General features: G+C 40.0%; 1 long non-coding RNA gene across 1 annotated transcript; it reads left to right on the forward strand.

The window, feature by feature from the left end:
* The first annotated feature begins 8,961 nt into the window (after nucleotides 1–8,961).
* On the forward strand, nucleotides 8,962–17,338 carry LOC121033973 (uncharacterized). Its single transcript, XR_005792240.1, has 2 exons — nucleotides 8,962–9,140; nucleotides 16,204–17,338. It is a non-coding gene; the product is annotated as an uncharacterized LOC121033973 (long non-coding RNA).
* Nucleotides 17,339–22,874: the final 5,536 nt, after the last annotated feature.

Consider the following 22,874-nt stretch of genomic DNA (forward strand, 5'->3'; position numbering starts at 1 on the left):
CTATTTGCTCGATTCAGGTAGGTATGGCTTCTGCCTGACAGCAGCAATGTTTAGCTCAGGACCCCCAGCAATTTGTGTTGCTGGATTATCTATACCCACCACTGCCGGGTGCTAAACTTGACGTTCTAGAGACAAAAACTAAAAATGGGTATTTCTTTGAGTCTTTGTTTGAAAGGAAAAACTGCTTGCAAATATTGCAAAAACTGAATATAGGCTGCCGCATAGGCTGTATAATATACGATCTTTCTTTTTGTTTATATCAGATAAATTGAAGTGTGCATTTTCTGACAGCCTTATTTTTCGGCAACCTACATAATATTTTTAAATGACTTATTTCACATACCTTCAAATCATTTTTGAATACACTCTTGCACTTTAGATGTTTTTTGTCAACAGAGATGACGATGTGTTTTTTCAAGGTTATAACACACTTGAGCATTGGCCCCTGGGGAACTTACCAGATTGGGTTCCATTTCAACGGTGATCAATTGGAATATATTTTGATAGGTTTTTTTGTAAATGAGAAAACTTTATGGACATAAAACAATACTCACAAAATATGTGCAATACTGAAAAGAAAATGATTCTGAAACACAGGGATTACATTTCCTCGGGAATTCACATGAGTTCAAAATTAAGAGACATATTCTACACAATGTCGTTTGTCAGTTCTCAGTTGTTCCTCAGGGAATAAAAAGGTTACATATTTTTAAATACACTGTTTCAAAACCATTTTACCAAACTGCATCAATTTTTCCTGTCTGAATTTTGGCCATTTATGAAATCAAGAATATGGTTGGCAGTAATAGTGTTTGTAGGTTGTTGGAAAGCTCAGTCTTCAAACTATGAGTTAATATTTGAGTCGATTAAAGTGCCATCATACCTAGGAAGATATAGGGAGCTCTCCAAGAATTCTCAAGTACAATTTGAGGACTTGGTATGTCCGATGAATGTACCATTCAAAAGTTCTGTCCTGGTATTGTGGCCTCCCAGTTGGTTGGTCTGTGTGTAGAGTGGTTTGCCTTTTGTCTTTTGGACTGAAAGCGACTGTGGGCAGTAAGCTGATCACAGCCGATGGACTGTGTCGATGAACTGAAGATAATACCTCTGCACGTTTGTATGATCCAAAGTGGCTTCTTGAAATGCTGTGATCTAGGAGTTTGGGTTTAGAGATAACAAGGACAGACATCTTCCCATGGGCATGATCAAAGAGGAGGAAGTTCCCTTGAGCTCAGATGGTGATTGTTTTTGACAAGGGCGAATGGTTCTCCTTGTCACTTGACACCTCTAGGTGTCAGTCTTGCTAACACTGAGATCCACATTACTGTTACCAGATAAGTATCTAAGCACTGAGATAAAAATTGACATTCAGCGGTGGGCTGCTGCTGTCACAAATACCTAAAAATGTGCAGGTGGCTTTGTAACTGGGTCACAAGTAGAGACTGTAAGAGTTTTGGGATGCATGCTAGGAAAGCCTACATTGCTGACACTGCACCATTAAGGATGATTCTAGTGAATCAGGAAAAGAAGAGGTCTATAGCAAAAGTCTCAAACTTTTCAGAGAATCCCTAACTCATCCTGAACAAACTGTTGTAGAAATATGGACAAAAAAGTCATTCTGATGGGCTCTCAGAGAGAAATAAGGAAAATGTTGTTAGACGACAAGGGAAAGACAGTCTTTGTTATAAAGTGGCAAAGAATATGGATAAATTGTGTTGTCGTCCTGGTGGTTGGTGGGAAGTAAAACTAGAGAGATCTGAAGTTGGATATTTGGCTGAGGAAATATCTAGACGATGCATTGAAGGAACAGCATGGTTTCTCCTGTTTACAGGAGTGTAAGAAAAGAGAAATGATTTAAACATGGAGTTTTTAATCAATAGGGCAATAAAACTTAAATATTTGAGATATTCTCAGCTTCTCCATATTGAAAAGAATCAGAAAGCCTGTTCAGGAATGGCCAACTGACCATTTCTTAAGGAGACTAGTCAACAGGTAGATGGTCGTTGAAGACATGGGATAGATGAAATTGGTTAAGAAAAGTATATAGAGTAAAAAGTGTGGAGGACTAATGTCAGAATGTTCTGCCATATGAATAAACGTGGGTAGAGTAGAAGAAATAGAATGCACAAAGGGACTAGGAAGACAGGAGCACAGAAGGAAGTGGGGTGAAAATAGTGGTACAGAAGCCAAAGAAAAGTGCTATTATTTGAATGTTTGTGTCTCCCCACCCCCCAATTCATACTTTGAATTGTAATCTCCAATGGTGATGGTATTAACAGATGGGGACTTGGGGAGGTACTTAGGTCATGAATGGGATCAGCGCCCTTATCCCACAAAATATTCTAACTCCTTTCCCCCCATGGGAGGACCCAGAGAAAGTCTGTGACCTGGAAGAGGATCCTCGCCTGACCATGGTGGTATTCTGACCTCAGAATCCCAGCCTCCAGAAATGTGAGAAATAAATTTCTGTTTTTTTATAAGCCATCCAGGCTGTGTCATTTCATTATAGCAGCCCAAACAGACTAAGACAAAGATACAGATAAGTAGGAGTCTACTTAGTGAGGCAAGTAAGGTAAAAGCTAAAAAGAGACTATAGAATTTGGCAATCCAAGGCTTTTGCAGAGTGACTTCAATGTAGAAATGGGAAGAAACCCCAATTTTATCAGGATGAAGAGTAAATAGGCATTGAGGACTGGGGATGGCAAGAGCAAGCTCTTAAACTGTGGACTTGAGCTGTGAAGGAAAAGAGGGAGCTATTACTTAATCTAGACAGGGATGTAGAGTCCCAAAGGATATTGCGGCTGTTGTTTCAAATATGGGGGACCCTAGTGTTTATATTGGCCACAGGAAGGAGCTAGTAGCAAGAGAAATGTGAAGTCAGGTTCCAGTCCTACATCCCAGGGAAGATAGGAAGGTTGGAAAGGCTGGCCTAATCAACAGGAAGAGAGAATTCATTTTTGTATTAGGTTCGTACAATTGCCATAAACTGCATTGTTTAAAACAACAGGAAGTTATTGTCTCAGAGTTCTGGAGTCTAGAAGACTGGCATCAAGGTATTGGCAAAACCATACTCCTTCTGAAGGTTCTAGAGAATAATCCATCCTTGTCTCTTTCCAGCTTCTGATGGTGCTGGCAATGCTCGTAATTGCTTGGGCTGCATGACTCCAATTTCTGCCACAGTCTTCACCTGGCCTTCTTGCCTCTGTGTATGTCTCTGGGTCTCTGTCCTAGTTATCTCAGGCTGCCATAACAAAATACTGCAGAATGAGTGGCTTAAGCCACAGAAATTCTCTCAGGTCGGAGTCTGGGAAGTCTAAGATCAAGATGCCAACAAGGGAGGTTTCATGAAGAGGGCTGGGCTGTGTGTTCATATGTCCTGTTCTTTGTGTGATGGGAAGAGAGAAAGAGCAAGCTCTGTGCTACCTCTTCTTATAAGGGTACTAACCTCATCATTAGAGCCCTATTCTCATGGTCTAATTGTTTTTGAAAGGCCCCATCTCCAAAGACTATCACATTGGAAATTAGAGCTTCATCCTAGGGGGGAGGAGAACAATTCAGTCCACAGCAGTCTCCAAATCTCTCTTTCCATAAAAGGATAACAGTCATGGGATTTAGGGGGCCCTAAGCCAGGATCACCTCATCTCAACTTGACCATATCTGCAAAGACCCCTGATCCAAACTCACATTCGGGAGTTAAGACTGCAGTGTAATTCTCTGGGGACAGTAACTTATACCACAGCAACAAACACAGTGGGTGCATGTGTAGAGTCAGAACTGAGGAGATCAAGGCAGGATACTCGGGGGTTCATGCCTCACCGTCCCTATTACTTCAGAAAATTGAAATACATTGTCATCTGAGAAGCAGAAAGAAATGCTGCCCTATAAATTCCAATGCCCCTTGAAAAACACTTTACTCTGACGATGGCATGTTGTGAGGGCACTGCAAGGGGGGAGTGGGTGAATAGGCATAGGCTAGGAGATAAAAAAGGCTTTTGGAGGACAGGGCATGGGACCTCTCTGCAGGATGAGTAGGAAAAGGCCCCAGGGCAAGCACGTGTGGTTGGAGAACATTCCAGACAGATAGAAAGAACAACACGGGCAAAGATGTAAGGCTGCAGAAAGGCCAGAGAACTTTATCAATTACCCTCAGTGTCACGGCCAGCTGTCAGAGGGACTCTACATTGCAGCTCCGTGTTTCTTCCTTGAAATCCCCTTTTTCTCCCACTCTGCCACCCTGGAAAAGGAAAGACAGATGTTGTGTCCTTGGTCCAGCAGCGCTTCTGTTCTGATTGTGCATCCTCTTACCTAGTGTCCCGTTATCAATCCCAAAAGGCCTTGGGGCTTAATGAAATGCACAAAGTGGAAGCCGTGATTAATGCAGCCTAGGCCAAGCTGCTGCAGGAGTGGGGATGCCTGCCTCCTCACAGAGATGTCATTGTTCTTCCCTGAGACGGTGTCCCTCCCTCTCACACCCTGACCACCGCTTCCCCAAGCAGAGTGTTTATGTGTTGAGTGCAACACTCCGTGGACTTCGGGGCCTAATGGGGTGTGAGAGGGGGCCTGGGGTTTTTCATCTTGTTTTCAGCTGTACAAACACCACACACTTTCCCCATCCACTCAGGGTCTAAGTTCAGGCCTTCTAAGATACCAGCGGCTGCAAGGTGGTGGCAGGGACTCCACAAGTCGAAAGAGAGGGACCCGGCACCTTCCCCCCTCATACCAAACACATTCAAAGTGTTTATTTTCTCAGCCCCAACCTAAGCTCTCAGATAAACAACTCACTGCTGGTTGACACTTTAGGGCTCCCCCAGAAGCTTTTGTTTAAAGGCAGCAGGATGGGCTCTCCATTGTCCGCAGCAAGTAGAATGTGCTTCCCTGAAATGCAAGCAGGACAAATTAATTGAGAGATATTCTCGTCTCCCTATAATCATTTTCCCTCTCTCTCCCTCCCTCCCTCCTTCCTTCCTTCTTTCCTTCCTTCCTTCCTTCTTTCCTCCCTCCCTCGCTTTCCTTCCTCTCTCTTTCTACCTTATTAACATTGACTTAAGACATCTTACCCACCAGCGGAACCTTCAGGAATTCTTCAGACAGCCTGATCACCCTGGAACAGAGAGAGACAAGAGGTGAAGGGGAAAGACACCAGCATCTGCTGGACTCCTGGCTGTTCAGGTTTTTACACCTTTGTATCAACCCCTCCCCTTGAGAGTGAGCAGGGTCTGATTTGTTTATAAATGAATAGAACACAGTGAAGGTGATGGAATGTCAATTCTGTGATTATTACACTATACGAGACCTTTGTTGTTAGTAGACCTGCTCTTGAGACTTTCTCTCTAGGTGACTTTCAAGAAATAAATAGCAAAATCAGGAGTCCTATGTCACAAGAAAATAGGGCTGTTTTACAGCTGACAGCCCACAACCGGCTGGGTCCCTCAGTCGTCTACTTGCATGCAAATGAATTCTGCCAACAATTCTGCCCAAAAGAATGACACACCTGGGGTGGGGGGGGGGTGCCTTGTCGGTTAAGCATCCGACTTCAGCTCAGGTCATGATCTCGTGGTTTGTGAGTTCGAGCCCCACATCGGGCTCTGTGCTGACAGCTCAGCGCCTGGAGCTTACTTTGGATTCTGTGTCTCCCTCTCTCTCGCCCCTCCCCTGCTCATGCTCTGTCTCTCTCTGTCTCAAAACAAATAAAAACATTTAAAAAAAATAAAAAAAAAAAACAAACAATGACACACCTGGAAGAGGATCCAAAATCTGGATGTGCAGACATTCTCAATGGAGCCCTCGCTCTTTGTTCTGCTTTTATGAGGCATAGCTAGCCAGCTTCTATTTCAGAGTGCTATTTTGTTTTTCTTTAGGCTTGATTATGATACCAGTCTCTTTGTCACTCAAGACATATGTTGAGTTGTCCAAATGGCTTTCTGAAGTTTTCCTTACTTGATTTAAGTTTTAGGCTGGTCATGGGAGTAGGGGTACACACTCTACCTGTAGAAAAAGGAAAGGAAAAGCATTACACTCCAGGAATAGAACTTTCTTAGAGGTTCTTGTTATTAATGGAATCTTTATCTTCCTGTTATTAATGGAATATTTTTCTTTCTTTCTTTCTTTCTTTCTTTCTTTCTTTCTTTCTTTCTTCTCTCCTTCCTTCCTTCCTTCCTTCCTTCCTTCCTTCCTTCCTTCCTTCCTTCCTTCCTTTTCTTCTCTCTCTGTCTCTCTCTCTCTGTCTCTCTCTGTCTCTGTCTCTGTCTTCTCTCTCTCTCTATCACACACACACACACACACACACTCCTTCTCCTTCTCCTCCACCACCTCCTCCTTCTCCTTTTTTTCCTTCTCCTTGTTCACCATCATCATCTTGAATTCCTCCTCTTTACATTGCCCTAATGTCCTGGAGGTAGGTAATAGACCAATGGCAAGACTTGTTTAGCGGCATTATCTTTGCAGAATCTGCACACATGGATTTCAGTTTGGTGGGGTGGAGGGGTTAGCTGAAGACCAAAATAGAGCAAATCTATTTTACTGTTTTCTTTATCCAGTATAAATTTTGGATAAGTTGCTTTCCCTATGATCATCAGTGGCATCATCCATACAATGGGAGTAATAATAATACCAGCTTGTCAGTGTCATTCAAAGAGTTTCTGAGATAATGAACCTTGCAGTGACAAAGTACATCAATAACTCTTTACCCTTTAGGAGTGGTCAGTCTTGCCTTTGGGTTGCTCTAATGAAGTTAAAAGCTTAGATTAAGAGGGGAACTAACCCTGAGTTCAAATCTCAACTTTGCTACTTAACTTACCAGCTTATTAATGTGGTACCATTTACGTTTCCATGTCATGATTTTCTTATTGAAATATGGGGATAATAATAGTATTTCCCAAATAGGGTTGCTGTAATGCATAAATGAGAAAGTGGATGTAAGTGCTTAGCCAAAGCCTACCACATACAAAATGTTCAGTAATATTAGCTGCTGTTAATATGAGTATAATAAATTACTGCTACCTCAGTACCAACAAGTTGTATGCTGATACGTTTTATACAGAATGACCACTCACTTTCTCAATGATAAAAAAAGAAGTATGATACAATTTTTGTACAGAAACTATTTGTCTTAGAATACTGTACACAGAGTGGCTTATAAACAACAGTAATGTATTTTCACGGTTCTGGAGGTTGAAGTCCAAGATCAAAGCACTGGCGGTTAGGTGACTGCTTCCTTGTTCATGGGCATCCTTTTGCTCACATGATGGATGGGGCTAGAGATCTCTCTGAGGGTCTCTGTCAGAAGACTCTTAATCTCATTCATGACAACTATATCCTGTTGACCTGATAACTTCCCAGAGGCCCCACCTCCTAATACTATCACATTGGAAGTTACAGTTTCAACGTATGATTTTTTTTTTGGAGAAGAAGACAAATATTTAGTCTATAGCATTCTTCCCTGGTCTCCCAAAATGAATGTCTTGTTCCCATGCAAAATACATTCATTCCATCCCAACAACCCTAAAGTCTTAATTTGTTCCAACATCAACCCTGGTCAAAAATCCAAAGTCTCATCTGACGAACCACCAATCTGGATTTCTAACCCAACTTTTTGGCTGTTCCAAACTATAGACCAACTCAACAAATAGTGAATGTGTATTTTCACGGATAATCCAACCGCAAGATGTCTGTGTTTATTATTATCTTTGTTCTATTGTTACTTATCTTAAAGTCCCAATAGAAAGCAAATGCCATGCACTCAGTCATTCAAGATTCAAGCATAGAGTCACCCCAGGGTCACCCTCTGGCTCCTCTTTCACATGTAATCAGCGACTGAGGACAAGAGTTCCATCCCTTTACTCTTTGTGGCATCTGTTCTCCCGGCTCTGCTTTCACTGCCTTAATTCATGAGATCATCATCTTTGTGCTACACAACCAGGATAGCCTCCCCCCTGTCCTGCTCACCTCCTATCTCTCTCAGAAGCCCATCTTTCTTGAGATAGTCACAGTGAACTCTGTAAAATTAAAATCAGATCATGGCATTTTCCTGCTTTATTCATATTACACTCTCCCCTTAACCAATTACGGAACAACCACTAAGACCTTCTCTTAGTTGCCTCTTCGAGTTTTTCTCCATCATCTCTTTCATTCCCTCCTTGCCTCGCACATGGTGATTCAGACGTACACTCGTATTTTTGGTTCCCATCTCTCTATGCCTTGGTTCAAGAATGCCCCTCATCAGCAGCCACATAGTGAAAAGTTCTTGCCTCTCATGACTGAGCAAGCATCGTTCTTTTATGAAGGTTTTCCTTCTCACCCCACGGCCTCATGCAGGACTACCCCATTCTTTGTGTCTTGGGGACCTTTCATAGTTGTCTCTGACCAGAAATGTTTCACTTTGTTTGCATGCCCATGTTTCCCGTTATACTGTGCAGATGTTCAAGACAGGAGCAATGGCCCACCCATCCATATATTCCCATCACCCTTCATAAAGTTAGACAGACACACAGTGGGCATGCGCTGAGTTAAAAGAGGAGTAAGTGAATAAATAAATCAGTGGATGAGTGGATGGATCTACTAAACAGAAGTAGAAACCCTCATTCTATGTTCCTCAAAGGGTTTATGGGTTGATGACATGAGATGATGGGTAATCGGGTTCAAAAATGCCTGGTAATCAGGTTCCTGGGTGGCTCAGTCGGTTGAATGTCCGACTTCAGCTCAGGTCATGACCTCACAGTCTGAGTTCGAGCCCCGCATCAGGCTCTGTGCTGACAGCTCAGCGCCTGGAGCCTGCTTCAGATTCTGTGTCTCCCTCTCTCTCTGCCCCTCCCCTGCTCATGCTCTGCCTCTCTCTGTCTTAAAAATAAATACAAACATTGAAAAATATTTTAAAAAATGCCTGGTAAACACCACTACGGAGTAAGTAATTGTATGCCTGGCTTGCAACGAACTGCATCATATCGCCATTGTTACCCTAGGGTCTTCACTTTACTATATTCTTTGGGGGAGTCTCCCTAAAGGGCTCACAGAAGACTCTTCAACTCTTCTCTTTCACGTCTGCGAGGCTGGAGCAGAAACATGATGGGATTGGGAGGCAGGACATCTGAAATCATGTGGGACCCTCAGCAATTTACTTCCATTTCCTCTGCCTCAGTGAGAAGGTGAGTCTTAGCACTGATCGGAATATCATATATGCTGTTCGTTTGATCATTTCACACATGGAGAAATGGAAGCTTGCAGGGGTTAAATAAACTTAAGGTAGAGCCAGGACTGGAACACATTGCCTCGACGTTGGGTCCGTGCTCTTAACTGTGTGCCACACTGCCTTTCACAGGATGAATGTTTGTTATAAAAGAGATGCTAAGAGAAACAATGAGACAATAATCTAATTTTTTTCACTAAAAGTGAAAGGATGCAGAAAACCAGCATTTTCAGCCAGGTTATTTTCTCGAAAATGTAATGATCGTGTTCCTCTAGGCCCTGACCTTGCCCTGGGTTTTTACACAATGCAGCAGAAGCAAGGTGCAGTGGGCCGCACCTGTCCACAGCTGACTGCTGGGGCAGGGTCCAGTGCAAACAGGTGGGCAAAAGAGGGAAGAGGATGTGAGACGGAACACAGCAGGTACGTGCTGCACTCCTTTTTAACGTATTAAAAATGGAGGCTTCTGGACTCCAGAGGAAGGTCCCATCTGCCTGTGCTGCCGTGCGCTGCCCCACGGTAGTGTAGGTGGAATTGGTGATAGGGAAGCTTGACCTCCAGTGATGCCAGCAGATTGTGTTTACTTACGTACAATGCCCAGGCTTCTTAGATAATATATGAGGCAAACCGAAGACTTCTCACAAAGCCGTTTCAGGAGGACTGAATTAGCTAAGAACTGACCTCCGTCCAGTGGATGCTTTCTCCTTTCTGGTGCCTGGAATGCAGACATACCAGATGGAGGTGCAGTGGTCATTCTGCGACCATGAAGCACCGTTGAGAAGGGAGGTCACTTTCTAAGGATGGTGGAGAAGAAAGATAGAAGTTGCTTAGGTCTTTAATGCTACCTTTGATGGGCCATCAACACCCGCCTGGTCTGTTGCCAGACTTGCTTTGCCTGAGCAGAAAAAAAAATAAATAAATAACTTTGACTTCCAATACTCTTACCTGCAGCCAAACTAAAACTTCAGCGATACAGCTCTGTTCTCAGGGTTTGATACATTCATATCCCCGCAAACAATGGCGGCTGACTTACTCTTTACTGGAGTTTGTTGAACACAAAACAAAACAAAGCAAAACCGAAACAAACAAACAAAAAAAAGCTCAGTCATTTTCACTTCAATCAGAAGCAAGGCATTACCAAAAACTACATTATGTGCAGAGTCATAAAAGGGATGTGACTCATATGAAGAGACAAAAATCTGCTCTGGCCAAGATACTTCCAGAGCCTCCCACCATGGGATCCTTTTTGTCACAGATGTCCAGTTATCCTGACTCTGGCGTATGGTTTGTGAACAGGACTAGGTGGGAAATCAAAATTAGCTTTAAGGGGGGGAAAGTGGCAGTGACCACATTTTCCTGACCCCGGAGAAGAATCTGGTTTATTTGCTTGGTTCAGTTTCTACAGGACTGCAAAGAACTGAAAAGCTCAAGACGACCTTGGATACAGCTCCTGTAACGTCAAGCAAATAAGAAAAGGGTGGAGGTGTTATTCTGTGCCTGGAGTGAAATGGCAAGAGGTTTTGGGATGCCTGTCGGCTGTGCAAAACGATTTGCTTTCACAAGAGGACAAGGAGTCATTAAAACTGGCCTTATCTTCCAAGAATTGGAGGGATCAAGAGAGGATCAATAATTTGAGGCCCAGATTATATATGGTTGTGAAACCTTGGGAGATGTAATTTTTAAAATGGCAAATCGCAAGCTGACGCGTGTGTTTGCATGAAGGTGCTGACATTTGAAAAAAGCTTCCTGGAACACTGCCAACGTAAAGTGGATTAGTATAGAGAGTTAATTGGGCAAGTTGGAAATGTCTCTTAGTGAAAACATTTTTTAGCTACAATATAAAACCACTGATCTTTTTTTATCAACTGAAATAAAGCAAAATTAAAAAAAAAAAAAGCTAATATTTATTACATGCTGATTTTCTGCCCAGCCTTGGCATGGTTTATGTTTATTATTTCATTATTTAAACTTCTCTCTTATGTGAGATAAGCGCTCTAATAATTCCTATTTTACGTGGTAGGGGGTGAGGAGAGGTCTGGCTAGTTTCCCCAAAAGATCTAATACATGCATTTTCTCTGTAAAGCACGTCACAGCCTTCCTGCGCTTAGAAACTTTCGACCACATTTTAGCAGTATATTTGGAGGCCACTTAAACAGTAAAATTCATCATCACACATGCAAAATGGGGAAACAGGCAGCATGAGTTACAGGTGAAAATGACACTTGCTTACAGTGTGAGAGCTGGAACAGTCCAAGAGCTACAATATAGGAAGAAGGCAACGGGTCACCTTGTTTGACTTCAGGGGGACCATGTGTGTCACGTGCTCAATTTTTTTTTTGCTGCTTTGCGCATGTCCATTACGGACCATGAAAGGGGCGTGGCTATTGATTTAATTTTAGTGAATAGGCAAACTTGCAAACACAGAATCCACAAATAATGAGAATCAGCAGGGCTCTGTTCCAAGGGAATCCGGTAAGTAGTAAGCAAGTAACAGAAACTGTCCCTTCTCCTCACTGACGATACAATATCTAGAAGAGGGAAGTGGTTGTAATGAATAGGCACATAAATATAAAGAAAAATTCTTATTAGTACCATATTGTATTGCATTCCTTAATAGATTGATCGGTTGATTTATTCATCTAACTATTAATTTATGTCAAAGGACGTTGCTGCATGCTTACTGTATATCAAGCACTATGTTAAATGGTCAAATGTATTGTTTGATCTCGTTACCCCCTAAAAATGTCAACCTCTTGAGGACAAGGAGAGCTTCTTACACATTTTTAATGTGTAATAGATACAGATCTCATGAGTAGATAATTGTTTAATGGATTTGAGAGCAGGAGTCCACCAGGTTCTGCTATTTTCTTGGTAAAATAAGGAAGTTTGACTAGACAGTCCCCGTAGACCCATTGAAGTCTGCATCTATATGAATCACTCAATAAATATTTGCTGGATTGATTTATGGGAAATTCTCTCGTGGTGGTTTCAGATTAGAAATACGCCATCAAACTCTGATACCTCAAGTAGAAAGGGCATGTATGAGCAGAGACAGAGTCAAATATTTGGCTCTGAAGACCAAACCTCTAAGTTTGGCTGCTGTGGGGCACCATGACTGCAAGTAAATAATAAAAGATGCTATGTAAGCAGGGCAGGCGGTTCTCACAGCGAACATGAAAGCCCGGGAACCACATTCTAGCACATTATGGGTAGTTTATGGAGCACATCAGTTCATAACGTGAGACAAATTGGCACTGGGGACTCCAATGGCTGCAGTCCAGGTGGACCACCAAGGAAGAAACATGAAGGGAATGCCAGCAAGAGAAGGTCTTAGCGTCCTTCCTCAGCGCTCCTTTAACGAAAGGTTTACACCCTCATCACTACAGAGTTTATGGCTCTTGAAATAAGACATGTAGACATTTGTTCATTCAATCTCTTATTCATTCATCGTTTCACAAACAAGGATTTGAGCCCTCAAAAGATGCCAGGCAATGTGGCAGGCATGGGAGTTACAGGGGTGAGGGAAATTCTCTATGTCTCTGCACACATGGAGTTTAAAGTCTACTTGGAAAGATCCACACTGAGAGAGAGCATGGTGTTATGGGAGCACAATCTGGGGGAATTAACCTTCTCCTGTGGAGCTTCCTTCTTGATGGGTGAGAGTCAAAACTGGCATGATAAGCAGATGGTATAAGGGTGGGGAGGACTGGTTGGGGGAAAAAAAAACCCTAGTCACAGAAGGCATCTCTGTGAAGAGAGCACTTGACCCTATAGAGAACTAAGAAGCAAGACTGGAGGCCAGAGAAGTAGTAGGATTTTGTGATGGTGCTGGGGGAAAGAGGTGGAGTCCAAGGCCTCCAAAGTCTCCTAAGCAATGACAATGGAAAATACACATCTTACATTCACATACAGTAGGAAGCAGGGCGGTGGAGGGGGGGATGGGGTGGGAGGGTACATGATCAGATTTACATCCTAAAGTGAGCTCTGCTATTACTGGGTAAATATAGATTGTGGCCAGGTCAAGTCAACGTATCAGTGGGAAAACCAGGCAAGGGCTGTCATCATAATCTGGGCAAAGGGTGTCTCTGCCTGACACTCAGAGGGCTGTTGAAAAGCTGGAGACATGCACTTGGATTCTTTTCAGGAGGTCAAGTTGGTAGGACTTGGCAATGATTAGCTATAGGAGCGAGAAAGAGGGGAAAAAAGACAAAACTGCCCCTCAAGAGTCTATGTAGAGCAATTGGGTGATTTTTTTTCAGGAGGGATTATTCCTTACTGAGCTTTGGTTCATGGGATAGAAAAGTCCTTTAGAAGGGACATCAGTGGTTGAGTTTTGAAATAATGGCTCCATTGGGATGGGGAGAAATCCATACAGAAATGCCACTAGAAACTGTTGGTGGGAGAGTTTTGGAGCTCAGGCAAGAAGTTTCCAAAGGCTTCCTTTTTACCCTAAAGGTAAAAAGGAAGCCTTTGGAAAGCCTGTGATCCTCCAGAGAAGGGGGGGTGAAAATCCAAGGAAAGAAGACAAATACAGAAGACTCTCCATTTTCAAGGGTTAGACAGGGAAAGAGACATGGCAAGAAACTGTGGAGAACTTTCCAGGGAGTGTGCTGGAAAACCAGGATCATATCATCTGCTTGCATGGAGACCTGTGACAACAAGAAATATATCTAAGTCTACGTTTTTTGGGACAATGTCATGCAACAGTTTTACCTGCCACATAACCCAGAATTTCTAAATTAAAACTCTCAGCTTTGGTAACTAGAAGTGCGATACTTCTAAGTAAAACCAGATTATTTCTATATTATGGAAAATGGGCATATTATAATGTTCAGGTGCTGCCTTTTTTTGGGGATGTGAGGAAGCTCTGAGATATAATTTCAGTTAGCATTTAATTTTTAGGAAGAACTTAAAGAGCTTTGGGAAGGTATTTCTGTCATGGCTGTCTATTGCTTCATTTTTCCATTTAACTCTTTTTTTTCCTTACTTTCATTTATTTTACACTATTTTTTCTTCTACTAAATACTTTATATTTTTGTAACCCACTTAATACCATTTTTGAAGTGAGGTAGGATATATATTCATTATATGAAAATATTATCATATAATAACAATGTTTTTGACTATCACTGGATTTATTACTATATTCAGCTGAGAGAAAAAACAAATAAAAGAAACCCATAAAACTATTTCATGGAAAAATTTCCTTTCAAATTATTTAGGTTGTCTCATAGAACCCTTTATCATTCTGTCATCGTTGTAAAATGGAATCACATGACTAATAACTACCTCATTCTGGGTAGAAACTTGTACTATAATTTTACGATGGGTGCCTATTTATATCAGTATTTATTATTTGCTGCGAAAATGTCATTTGAGCTAGACAAGACTCTAATACAATTGCTATGTGCAAATGGAATATAGTGATTGAAAATTCAAAAGCAAAAAAATATATAGGTAGCAGAGGGTTGCTTTGAGGGACACTATTCTGTTCCTGGCAAACTATCTGAGGCGAAAGAGTCAAGGGAATTGAAGATGATGTCACAAGGACCACTGGCATAGAGATCTACAGCTAAAGCCCCCACATTTGAACAGGAATCCCTGTACCTTCTTTTTGTCTTATGGTAAAGGGGTCGGAGAGAGGAAGAGAGTAGGCGGGGGAGCACAGCAGTGATTCCAAAACTTTCCTTATTGTAGCTGTTCTTGAAAAACACTCCTATCGCAGCCAATATTCCTCTATCTATTGGGAAGCACTACCCCAGGTTCAATGACAGCAAAGGGTAATTGTTTTGAGAGCTATAGTGAGGGCATAATAGATCTGAAAGATTTCTTGAATCATTCTATATGAAGTTATATGCTAAACTTGAGAAATTTATCAACACAAAGAGGTAAGCCATGTGTATGGTAGCTCTGGATCAGAGCATGTAGCAGTAAGTCGAACATGATGAGGACACCCAATGAACTTCTGTTCAAACTTCAATACCCAGATATAGCGCCCTTTCTCTGCAAAGACTTTCCCAACGTTCCCCAACTCCATAGTAATTTGTTCATCCCAGAAGCTAACACATGTGGGAGTTGAAGTGTTGACTAAAGGGTCATTTGTCCTTGGGCTTAAATTTAAACTGTGACATGATCTCCAAATGAATTACTTTGTTTTGTCACAGAAATACACCAACAAGATTGAAAAGATAACACTAATCACACATTTAGATTTTCACCATATTTCAATTCTAGTCCAAATTGTTTATTATTACCTTTATGTTTTGTATTCTTAATATATCCTGAATTTATTTTGTAAATAGTACAATTATGTGACTTTACTTTTTTGTGTGATTTTGATTGAGCTTCTTCAATTTTTAATGTACTGAGAACCCAAAGACTCACACAGATGTGAACTTGGGCTCCTGTAGATTTTTGAGAGATCCTGATTAATTTATCTTTTATAAATTTTATTATCATATTTAATGATGCCGATTCTTAAACACCCCTTCAATACCCTCTGAACGTCAATATAGCAGGGTCTGTGACTTACAGTTAGTCTCCAACTTATGATGGTTTGATTTATGATTTTTCAACTTTATGATGGTGTGAAACCATTCATTAGAAAGTATACTTGAAATTTAATATTCTGATCTTTTCCAAAAATATACGGTATGATCCTCTCTCATGATTTCGGGCAACTTCAGAGAGCTGCAGCCCCCAATCAGCCGGCCATGTGATCATAAGGATAAGCAACTGACATGGTTACAACCATTCTGTTTATCACTTATGGCACAGTATTCAATAAATTGCATGAGATATGCAATACTTTATTACAAAATAGGCTTTGTGGTAGATAATTTTGCCCAACATTTGGCTAATGTAAGAGTTCTGAGCACTTTTAATGTAGCCTAGGCTAAACGATGATCTTTGGTAGGTTGGGTGTATTTAACGCATTTTCAACTAAGCATATTGTCAACTGTTGATGGGTTTATCAGGATGTAACCTCACCATAACTCAGTGAAAATCTGTATTCATCTTGTCAGGAAAACTACTTGTCAAAGTGAACCGAAGTAACAGTGATTGTGTGGTGGTTCAACTATGATGTGCATAAGAAACACCTTGGAACACTGTCAAGATCCATCATCCTGAGCCTTATATCCAGAAACTTGGATTCACCAGGATTTTTCTGGGATGGAAGGATTGCAATTTTAGTAAGGTCTCTAGGTTCCACCAACGTGGTGATCTATGGGCTGCACTTTCTTAATTTAGACCTGGGCGTTAGATATACTTGACCCCTTATGCCAACGCTGATCAGTGGGTCATGGTGCTCTCCAAGGAAGCTCTAAGAAGGGCCGCACCCAGGTTTCAGCGGAAAAGAATTCTAAGCAAGGGAAACCGATGGGGGTCAGAATGAATATTTGCTGTGTATTGTCAGCCTTTGTTGAAACCAAGAGGCAAGAAGAGAACACTTATTCCAAGTCTTCTACGAATCGGAACCTGTACTAGATATTCACCTACAAAGTCATTTGTTATCTCATCCCAGTCCAGTGAATCAGGCAAGAACAGAGAAGGTAGTTTGGCTGAGTTCTCACAGGCAGGCAGTGGTGTTGGGATTTAACTGCTCCTAGTGATCAGTCCATGCCTTTTCTACTTCATAGAAAAATTGGGAAGCTTTGCAGTGACAAACTGATAACAAATTATTTTTGGACTAAGAACTCTGATATGCAAAATCAGGTTGACTAGGTACAATACTAGGCATTTTATAGCTTTCTTAATGAATTTGTCAAGGACTTGCCCTGTTATTATTCTGGTTGACTGATGAACTACCTGCCTGGGGCTGGATGTCTGAATTGATAGATGGTTTTGCCTGCAGCCTGTGCACTGTTAGGGCTCAAAGCACTTTTATGTTATTCTAAAAGTCAGTTTCAATGTAAAAAAAAAAATTAACATCTTTTCAAATATCCTGTGTCAACCTGTGTAATATAACTTTGAAAAATTAGACATTGAATTTGGCTATTTTGTGTTTTAATTCCTATAACAAAAGTATTTCAAAATATTTTTTAGAAAGTAAAGGTGACCTTTATGAGTATCTATGTGAACCCTATGAGCATGCTTAACATCATTTACTTGTGTTGTCTATTTGTTAGGCAAAGAAAATGAACAAAATATATTGAAAAATCAGTCTTATATTTGTTGGATCTACCTAATGGCTCAGGTAAAACTTGAAATAATGCAATAACAATGACAAATGCACATATGGATTCACACAAATAAACAAAATAATCAGACCAGCTTCTAAATATGGCACGGGATACATTTCAATCAAGGGATAGATTTCAATCAAGGGATAGATTTCAATCATTCTCTGGAAGTCAGATGATAGACTTGCAGAAATATATTAATTCAACTGAATTACTTCATGCTAAGAATTATGCCAGGCATTGTGACTAATCAGTTATGTAAAGCATGATTTTCTGCCTTCACCGAGAGCCTTACCTTGTAGAGAAAATAAGTAAACTTATGGGTCGCACTCTGTACTGGGGAACACAGAGGCTGAGATGTGGAGAATCTAGAGCAGATTTGGGGATGTGGGAAGTCCCCAGTAGAGGTGATGCTTGGGTTGACAAAACAGGGAGAAAAGAAAGAACATTTGAAATAAATTGCCAACATGTGAGAAAATGCAGAGGCATGAGAAGGAGGTCACATTGACAAGGTCAAGAATGGAGGTGGTAAGGGTTGGAAAGTAAGGTTTAGGGATCAGTTAGGGACTCCCTGGATCACATAGCTGGGTGAGCACTGACTTCAAGTCTCTGGTCCTCTGTTTCTATGCACTTATAATTACATGGAGATTGAATGAAATGGCCTGATTCTATATTCACTCATTCAACAAATAGATATTGGAAATTTATGTACTAAGCACAGTTCTAAACACTTGGGATCTATCAGTGATTATAATAAGATTTATCAAGTCCTTTTTTTCAATGAGCTGATATTCTGGTGGGGACTTTACATATTAAATACACATAATATAAATCATATAGTATGCAAAAAAAGTAGTAGGTGCATCATACAAAAGAAAAATAGAGCAAGAGGGAGAATGGTGCAGATCCTAATTTGAAAATGGTGGCCATGAAAAATAAGATGAACCAATCCAGCCTGATTTTAAGACTTACACGGCTACTGTAATCAGGTCAATGTGGTATTGACACAAAGACAGAAAATACATAGTGGAATGGAGTCCAGAAATAAACCCACACATAAATGGACAACTGGTTCTTGACATAGATGCAAAAGCAACTGAATGGAGAAAAGATTGTCTTTTCGACAGTGATGAAACATTTCATTATCTGTGTGCAAGAAAATAAAATCCATACTTGTACCATATTAAGGAAAATAAACTTCAAAATGTATAATATGCTTAAATCTAAAATTTAAAACTAAAAAAACATTATATAACGAGAGGAAACTATTGTAACTTCGGAGCTACTAAACATTTCTTAGATATGATAACAAAATCATAATCCACAAAAGAAAAAAAAATGATATATTAGATTTTATTATTTTTTTTAAATGTATATTTCAAAAGACACTGCAAAAAGAATGAAAAGCCAAGCTATAGACCGGGAGAAAATTTTGCAAATTAAGTACCTAGTGACCAGAACATATAAATAACTCTTAAAACTGAAAAATAAGAAATCAAATAATCCAACTATTTCATCAACGAAGACATGTGGCTACCGTATAAGCAAAAATACTCAGCGTCATTAGTCGTTAGGGAAATGTACGTTGAACCCACAATAACAGTATACACATATTAAAAGGGCTAAAATTAAAATGACTAAGGAGACCGAATGCTGTCAAAGATGTAGAGAAGTTGGAACTCATACGCTTCTGGGAATGTTGAAATGTAAAATGGTAAACCACTTCGGAGAACAGTATAGCAGTTTCTTAAAAAGGTAAACATCCATATACAATATGATTCTGCGATTCCACTCGCAGGTATTTTCCTAAAAGGAGAGTAAGCCTATGTCCACAAGATGACTCACACACAAATGATTATAGCAGTGTTTTTTTTTTTCTGTTCTTGTTTTTGTAATACCCAAATTTCAGAAAGAACTCATATGTCTATCAACAGGTTCATGGATAAACAAGGTATGATATGTTAACACAGTGGAATACTACACAGCAATATAAGGAAATTGATACACAATAACATGGACGAATCTCAGAATAATTAAGCTTGGTAAAAGCAGTTAGACAAAAAAAGTAAATAATGTATGTTTCATTTATAGAAAATTCCAGAAAATGCAAATTAATTTATTGTTAAAGCAAAGTAGTGCTTGCCTGTGAGTGGAAAGGAAGATCAGGGAGGAGTGGAGGAGCTAAAAGATGAGATTAGAAAGGACCATGGGCAAACATTGGAGGTGGTAGATATACTCTCTATTCTGTTTCTGGTGGTGATTTACCAGTTCTATTTGTATGACACAACATCTAATTGTACACTTAAATACATGCAGTTTATTCCATGCCAATTAGATCTTTATGAAAATTTCAGGAAAAAAAAAACTGGTCATGTGAGATTTCATTGAGAAGATGCCATTTGAGCAAATTCTTGCTTGGAATGAAGGAACTCATTACTTGAATATTGGAGGGAAGAGCATTCCAGGCAAAGAGAATAGTAAAAGCAAAACACTAGGTTGGGTACTTGAAGACTGGAAAAGAATCTAAGCAGAGTGAGCAAGGATAGACAATAGATGTGTGAATAGATTTCTTTCTCTCTTTCTTTCTTTCTTTCTTTCTTTCTTTCTTTTTCTTTCTTTCTTTCTTTTTATTTCTTTCTTTCTCTTTCTTTCTTTCTCTTTCTTTTTCTTTCTCTTTTTTCTTTTTCTTTTCTTCTTTTTCTTTCTTCCTTCTTTGTTTCTTTTTTCTTTCTTTCCTTCTTTATTTCTTTCTATCTTCTTTCTTTCCTTCTTTATTTCTATCTTTCTTTCTTTTTTCTTTTCTTCTTTCTTTCTTTTTCTTTCTTTCCTTTTTCTTTCTTTCTTTTTTCTTTCTTTCTTGCTTTCTTTCTTTCTTTTACTTTCTTCTTTCTTTCTTTCTTTCTTTCTTTCTTTCTTTCTTTCTTTTGAAATCTTACATTATACAAGGACAGATCTAGCTGCTGTTCTGAAAATAGAGTGTACAGGGGCAAGAATTGAAGCTCAGGGACCATTAAGAAGATACATTTAATAATTTAGAAGAGTGATGATAATGTCTAGCACTTGAGGGTAGTAATAAATATAGGAGGACGTGACTGGCAAGATTAAATATATATATATATATATATATATATATATATATATATTTGTTTGTTTGTTTGTTTTTGATAGACATTATAGATTTCCTGATAGAAATTTGGTTGAAAGATAAAAGAGAAAGAATGGTTGAGAATGACTCCACGGTTGTGTGCTTTTCTGTTTTGTTTTGTTTCGTTTCTGTTTTTGTTTGTTGTTTTACCTGAGCAACTGAAAATAAGGTGTTGCTATCAATTGAGATGTGGAAAGCTATAGGCAGAACAAGTTTGGGAATGGAGTACAGCAGAAAACCCAATCAAGCTTCTGCCTTCATGGGATTTACATTTTTGAGTTGGAAATCAGGTGATAATCATAAATGTGTGCCTATTTCTAGACCCTGGGTTGATGAAAGGAAGAGTGTGAAAGAAGTCGTTTCTGGCATTATTTTCCGTATAATGCAACGTTCTGGAGGACTCTTGGAAGATGATGAACTGAATGCATTTTCACCTTCTCCACTTGGCAACCTGCCCATATGCCTGTCCTGAGTCAGGTTGTCTAGGGGCAACTAAGAATGAGTAATTCTTTGGTTTGCTGACAACATGATGGGGAGAACTGGAGCAAAACATTTTACACTTAGAGCAGATAAAGCCCAAGGAGCAGTGGAAAGCCTGAGAGCAAGAACCTGGGAAGAGCCTGCTCCACAGAGATCCAAGAAATGTTATGAACAAAATAAACATCTGCCTCATGTTAGTGTACTTTGTCTTTCGTGAGGTGGAGAAGAGGCTCATTTAGGTGGGCTGAGAACTGTTGCTCCTGAGGCTGGGGGTGTTCAAGAATACCAGGGAGCAGGGAGACTTCCTTTTGGGGTCCTAATAGGAGATTTTTTGCATATTTGTGCTATCCAATCCAGCCATGGGGATGTTTCATTACTACTGCTCAGAATAAATAGCAAACCCCAATAAGCTCTACAAAGGAAAGTTCCACCTTTAGGGGAGTCCACCTGCCAGAGAGAGGAACCTTTGCTCCAGCAGTTCAGGAGCAGAGGGAAATGGAATTTCTGCAGACAGTCAGGAACTTGAACAAACCAATAAGAGCATTTCACGATTTTTGTATGGTGAAAGGACTGGTTTTGCACAAAAATCATGAATAGGCAAATAGAAGGAGAGGACAATCGGCATCAAAATCTGAATATGGGACCTAGATAATCCAGTGAAAGAACTCTCTGTAAGAACACAGAAAAATCCCAAAGATATGGAAGTCATAAAGGAAATTATAAGAGATACGAAGGACTTAAGATGCAAAGAGCAGGATTCCTCGATGACATCAAATAAACATACGGAGACCATGGAATAATCACATGCATTGTTTGAGAAAATTTTCTTGAGCTGGAAACATAACTGAGTCTTCAGAATGAAAGACATATTTAATGGAAAAAGATGCCATACCTAGATATGGTCTAGTAAAACTCATAAATTTTAAGAATAAAGATAAGAATGAATATACATCTCCAGGCATAAAATTTAGCTACAAAGGAGAACAAGACCGTTTGATACATGGATAACTTAAGTGAAAGAGTGACAAACAGAAGATGGTAGAATATTGATAAAAGAAGAGCTAATACCTGTTAATCATATATCCATACCTCACTGGTAGAGGAAGGATATTTGTCTCTATTAAAAGAGTCAGAGATTGCTACCTATTCAAACCATCGAATAAATTACCCAAGGAAGGACTTTGACCAAGCAACAGAGTTGGAACAGAGCTCTCAAAGCTGTAGTCAATGAAAAGGAGGGAACAAGGCTAAGCAAGAATGTCTGCAAGAAATTGCTTTCTCAGGCAAGAAGTCTGAATACTTACCAAGTATTGCACACGTCGTCATTTTGACACACACTTACTGAATTCAGTAAGTGCAGAGTTTATACCAAGTTTCTTCATTGTGCCTTTGGTAGCCTTGACCGATGTTGGTTTCCTTTCTTGATGCTTCATAAACAACTTCTTTATCTAATTTAGAATACACCTGGTATACATGGTTTATTAGGCATAGTTCTCAGCCCTTTAAAATCATTAGCCTACTTCTTCCTTACAACACTTCTCACTTACACATGTTGTTATTATCTCAAAGTTACAGATGAGGTGACCGAAGTGCAGAGAGAAATGGTAACACCGATCAAAGTTGTAGCTCTAAGTAAATGGCAGAGCCAACTGAAGTTGGGCTCATAACCTGAAGTTATGAACCTCTGAAGTTCACGCTCATAACCACGCCAACGAAAGTCAGCACGAGGGAATCAAGGAATTTTTAAGGAAGGCTGAAAAATCGTGTTAGAAGTCCTCTTGGTTAAAAGTGGGACCAATTAGCATTTTATAAATCTCCATATTGTACATAAGGAGGCTGAGGGTCAAAGACATTTGGCAACTTTCCAAATGTACTGAGCCGGAGCTGG

This window comes from Herpailurus yagouaroundi, unplaced genomic scaffold (assembly GCF_014898765.1).
Source record: "Herpailurus yagouaroundi ecotype Mexico unplaced genomic scaffold, PumYag 28, whole genome shotgun sequence".
Lineage (NCBI taxonomy): Eukaryota > Metazoa > Chordata > Mammalia > Carnivora > Felidae > Herpailurus > Herpailurus yagouaroundi.